Source organism: Morone saxatilis, unplaced genomic scaffold (assembly GCF_004916995.1).
Source record: "Morone saxatilis isolate NCDOM2014 unplaced genomic scaffold, NCSU_SB_2.0 Contig22, whole genome shotgun sequence".
In the NCBI taxonomy this organism is placed as follows: Eukaryota; Metazoa; Chordata; class Actinopteri; family Moronidae; genus Morone; species Morone saxatilis.
In genome coordinates this window covers 15,998,489-16,004,500 of record NW_023339785.1, presented here as the reverse complement: position 1 = coordinate 16,004,500, position 6,012 = coordinate 15,998,489, and the positions used below count along the sequence as shown (strand labels likewise).

General features: G+C 40.0%; 1 protein-coding gene across 1 annotated transcript in view; it reads right to left on the bottom strand.

The window, feature by feature from the left end:
- Positions 1-5,351, bottom strand: part of mapk9 (mitogen-activated protein kinase 9) — a 16,395-nt gene extending 11,044 nt beyond the window's left edge. Inside the window, exon 1 of the mRNA XM_035669937.1 lies at positions 5,125-5,351. The gene's annotated coding sequence lies outside the window, so the exon portion shown is untranslated. The remainder of the gene's footprint in view (positions 1-5,124) is intronic.
- Between the last annotated feature and the right edge of the window lie 661 nt (positions 5,352-6,012).

Here is a 6,012-nt window from a genome sequence, read left to right as displayed (position 1 = left end):
ACATACACACACACACATACACGTACACACACTGATGGCTTAAGCATGTTCATTATTTTTTGATCTACATCCAGCTTCACAACAAGCACATCGGCAGCCGTCAGCATGGGATGAGCACATGTTAAAAGATGTTAACACATAATGCGTTCGTATGTTTATAAAAAAAAATATGTCAATGTTAGCATTGATTCCTCAGGTAGAAAGTGGAGGAGTATTATTCTTGGCCACGGTTTCTGTGTGTGTGTGTGTGTGTGTATGTGTGTGGGAGAGGACACACAATTATGTAGCTATGCAACAGTGAGCAGTCATGGCTGTTTCATTCCTTAAGAAAACAGCCACAGGTTAAATGGAGTCTGATATTTTTGCTTTCTGTTTAACAGGTTACAAGGACACATGCATTCGCTGGGTTTTCATGGTCAGAGAGATAAAGTGCTGAAAAGACAGGAGCAGCAGGGCAGAGGTTATAATCGAATAGAGCCAAAAAAAAGACACCTCAAGCTTCTTGAATGGTAAAGCTACTCAGTCTCAGCTTTGACAGCAGCAAAAAGACGTGCAGTGAGAGAGCAGTAAGATACATCAGTGAGTAGAGGACCAACTGTTAGCTGACTGACTCAACTGTTATTGCCTTCAGATTGAAAGGATAAGTGGAAAAAGGGAAGAATTATGAACAGAAAGGATAAAAAAAAACACCTGAACCGCACTGTTAAGGTGGCTGGGAAGGTGATAGGTGTTCCACAGACTATATATATTATTTCCAAATTAACTGATAGTTTATATTATTATTATTAGTAGTAGTAGCAGAATCATTATGACTGGTGATTAAAGAAAAAAAATAAATGAGTTATTAACAAGCATCAATAAATGAATTGTTGCAGCCTAACTAATATATTGTTTCATATATGCATTGGTGCAAAAGCTCAAGAAGGACAACAGTAGTCTGATCAGTTAAAGCTGCAGTTGGTAACTTGGACTTTGTCATACTTGCTGAAACTGTCACTACATTCGATTGTGAAGCTCAAAGTACGGTGGCTCTGGTAGTCCCCATCTTGGCAGTTTTGACTGCCAGCTCCTGGCTAATCCAAAAATGGGCAAATACATAGAGCGTGGGTGGGTGGAGCGGGCTGAATACAGTCTGGTTACTGAAAACAGCCGCCAGAGAGACTCGGAGGGTTTCACATTGTGTATGTTTCAATTTACCTACTGCAGCTTTAATGGCAAAACGAGCCTTAAAGTCCAGCGATTTAGGAGTAATTTGATAAAAAAATACATTTCCATTTAGACATGCATTATTATCTTGTATCAAAACATATTTGATATAAGATCATTCAAACACACACATCAGCATATGCTTCCACAAATACACAAACTATATACAAACCCTCCCACTTCCCTTCTTCATTCAGTTTCATTTTCATTCCTTCAGTTTCATTTCCCTTGTTATTTTGTGTATCTTTCAGGTATTTCCCACCATGTTTACAGTGTATCTTCATTTGATTGTGTTATCTACTCCCACAGAGTCTCTGTTTGTAATCTTGGTTCTTTGGTTTATTTCCTGTTGGTTTGTTTTTTTCTTTTATAAACCGGGTTTTCAATCTCTTTTGAAGATGCCATCTTTCTCTTTTCTGCATTGCTTTGTAAAACACACAGAAATATGCCTTCAGATGTAGTAGGTGCGGGTCTGGTGCAACCGCACTATTACTCTGAAAAATGAATCCTTCTCCTCATCTACTTTCTTCCTCTGCCTCCCCGGCTTTTTCTCCTCCTTCTCACATGTACGTCCAGCTGGCTCTCTCACTACACCCAAGGGGAGAGAGCTGCAAAGACCTTTACTTCCTCCGTGCTTCTCTCACTCTTTCTATTTTCCTTGGCTTTGTCTTCCTTTGTCGTTCTTTTATGCTTCTGACATTCCCTCACCCTTTTGACTTTTTCTGGTTTGTTCCATCTTCCCTGTGGCCTCTTCAAAGATACCTCCACTGCTCAGTTAGAATAAAAATTAAGTTTTCCTTGACATGCTGGCAGCATGGATTCTAGGCCACAGATTCAACACAGCACATGAACACTTTGTGCAACAAACATCCAGCAACACATTTGCCTCTGAGGGAAATAGACGTGCTGCTACTTTAGCTTGGAGGCTGCATTGGCTAACAGAGGCACTTGTTCTCCAGCATTTTTTTTACCTCAGCGTTTGGGTGCACTGATTCACAACACACACACACACATCAAGCTGAAGAACACTATGAAGGGGCCATTAATCATAACCAAAATCCAATTTCAGCATTATGTACAAGCCTTCACTTGCTGCCAAGCTACGCACGACATGGGCTAAATGTAGAGTTGACTCAGCACAGATATACGGACACTGACAAGAAACAGGCAAATTGAGGTGAAAATTGCATGTAAGCTCAGAAAGCCAGACAAACACCAGCAGGCAGTTGTTATAGGTCTGGGCTGGCCAGCAGGCATTGGGGAGTTTGTTTGAATTTATAGGGGATTGAATTAGTGTAGACTAAGGTTAATTCCCTCGAAGGAAATCTAGGCTATTGCAGGTAGGCTACATGTGGGACGAATCAAAGACTAATAGGATATAAAGACACAACAAAAACACTTAACTTAGCTTAACTACTGATACCACTACTGACATATTTAGTAAAAAAAATGATCACATTGCTTGACCTTAGCAATGACAGTATTACTATTATTATTATTAGATATATTATCAGCCGACATTGACCTATAGACCAACGTGTCAGTTTATACTTCATCCGATATGCAAATGTAATGTAAAATAATGCAAATGCATTATGTTTTTTCCCAGTATTTAATGTAAAAAGTCTTGTTTTTTACAGTACTGATGTTTAACTATTTGTTTTATTTTACCTATCCTTCATTTTTTCAGTGTTCATTTCTAGAATTGGTTGACCATGTAGCCGATATGTTAAATTATTTAACATGTTAAAGAATGACATAATAATTAAATATTCTGTAATAGAGTTATTTGTTTAAGAAAGCAGCTTTCTGAGTACCTTTGCAGTCATACTGGTGCAAAAATTTATTTTCATTCTAGCTACAAAATTATGCTATTACGCCATATTGGTAACGGCCCGTTTTCCCTCTCTACAATATCATTTTAGGGTAATAAAAATTAAATTCTAGACCATAAACTACCACACATCATTAAGAGGAGGACATCATATAATGACAAAATACCACAAAAATCATATACCAACCATAGGGCCGACCATTAACTGTGTAATAACTTTACACCTTACACCTTATCAGTCACAATATTAACTGCATAGTTAACTGCCAGAGTTACAAACAGGCTGATCACAGACGTTTCTTCTGAGAATTGCTGTAATTAACCAGTGTGTGCTTCCCAAACATCATTAAGGCTAAATGCAAGAGCACTTTAACTGCAGAGACAGCCTGCCGGTACAATGTAAGTGCATTTTCATTTATATTGTGCTAGAGAGACACACTGAAGATTAAATGGGAAGAAAGTGTAATTTATTTAAATATATATATATATATATATTTTTTTTTTTAAATATTGGTTTTTAATATTACATAAAATTCATGTCAAGTCAGTTTTATTCATAGAGCCCAAAATAAATTTTTGCCCCCATACACACTGATCTGGGGACACTTCAACATGTGGACAAAGGGAGTCTGGGATCAAACTACAAACCCGACTATCAAGGATTGCCTTGTTCAACCGAGATACCAACTGAGCTACAGTTGCTCCAATATCAGTGTGTTAATATTAGTGTTTTTAATTTCACTGAATTTGAGGCAACTGAGATTAGCTTGCAACACGTGCAACATCAAATATCAAACACATATAAACTGGCACAAGGATGAAGTGACAGAAAAGAGAACAATTCCAGACCTAAAATGACAAAAAGCCTCAATATACAACATACACCCTTTTTATTTAGGCAATTTTTCATTCATTTCAGTACAAAGTTAACTTACAAAGCGATGCGATTTGGTTCATTTCAACACTTCTATTATCACGGAGTCGAAGAAGAAGAAGAGAAATGACCTTCACACAAACATCCTCAACCCCAAGCTCATCACCACTACTGCCCAGTTCAGTCAGCCCAGCATTGGGGTCTGACGTGGCCTTGGCTCTGAGTTGGCAGCTGGATGGGAGTCAGTGAGCTGGCCACAATGATTAGCATGGCCTGAAGACTCAGCCTCTCATCAGTTACAAAACACACAGGGGAAGGCTAAAACTACATCCAGGCTGCTGCTGCTGCTGCTGCACAAGAGATGTCTGCTGAGACTGTTAAGACCAGTCTCTTGAAGGGGATGAAGGATGCTGAAGATGTGTTAATGGAAGAAAAAAAAAGGCTGCTAGTACCACGTGTTGCTCGTACAGTGTATGATCCAACTGCACTCTAAAACAACTCAATGCCACCCTGTTTGTGCTTTGACATGCTTCAGACTTCCATGACAAGACTAATCTCGTGTACTCATGGTGCTTTGATTTGTTGACAAGCTGGAACTTGCCTCTGACACACCATGCCAAATAAAATAGCTGGAAATAGCTATGGCACTAGCGTTAGCGGTCATTGCATCCACAGCTGTTTTCGTATTTGGTTTTAAAAACCCTGAGCATACTCGGCCTGTAGACATGTCATTCATTTGGCTGTAGTTACATCAGCGTGCTGTATTAGGTCTGTGGGTGAGCTGTGCAACACTGACCGCCCTGTGGAAGAACATAGGTGTGAAACTCATCATTTTTTATAATGCCCACATTAACTACTCTAACACACACACACACACACACACACACACACAACACACACACACACACACAGCGAGAGAGAGAGGTATGAAGTCACCCGTGTATGTGACACACCGCAGCACCGCTGGCACTCGGTGGTTTAACAGAAATCCACGGTTCACTCACAACCTCCCCCCCCCAACACAAATGCCGGTTAAATCCACGTCGCGTTTGGTGGGTTACAAAGTTACCTAGGCCTACACTCCCCGTCTTTTTTCACTTCTGTCGACAGCAATGCGGTAGTCGGGCCGGGGGCTGAACTGAAAGCTCTGACGGACCGACGGACAGCAGAGGAGAGAGGCGGCGGCGGCGGCGGCGGCAACGAGACCTACCTTCTCCCTTCGCCGTTCCCAGGGCACTCCCATGCATCGAAAACACAGATAAAACACTGTCTCCGTCTTTCGGGCACAGCCTAGACGCGGAAAAGTTTCGTAGGACGGGCTGTCACGACAGATAGACCTGCCTCCAGTTTTCCCCCAGCTAACTCCAGCGGCAGCACGGAGAGGGACGGGTGCGGAGGAAGGGAAACGCCACAACAAGACAAGTACCCCCTCAGCATGCGGGTGACGTCATCACGCATAGTTTACGTGGGCGCTAACTTTTTTCTTTTTTTTTTTTCTCCTCCGCAAAAACTTTGTGAAAAACTTTTTTTTTTTTTTAATTTGCCTCTTTATAACTATCAGTTTAAATATATGTGGTGGGATAACTAATCAGTTCCTTCACGAAAAGTAAGGCTATTTGGAGTAAGTAAAACACAAAATACAGAATTTATCTAAGTATAGGCTATTACAAGTAAAAGTTAAAGTTAAAATGCACATTATACAACACAATCACCACTGTCAGTGTGAGTCATGGTATAGTTTTGTATTATTATTTGGTGCATTAACATGTAAATCATATTTTACTGTTATAGCTGGTAGAAGAACTAATTTTAACTATTTGCCTCCTTAGTGCCTCATGATTTATAATTTTGTAGCATTTCTTTAAGCAGAAGTAGCAGAAAATGGAAGTACTCCCCTGTGCCTATGTTAACATCCCACCTCTGCAGAGGATGCACAATTGTAGCATACTAAATTGGTGAACTATCCAGCAAACTGAGGTCTGAGGGAATTGTAAAATATACAATTATATTCTACTGTATTTATCTGCAATATATCTTAGATACGCATCCATAGACTGAGTTAGTCCTTTTTTATGCACCTCATAATGGTAATATAAAA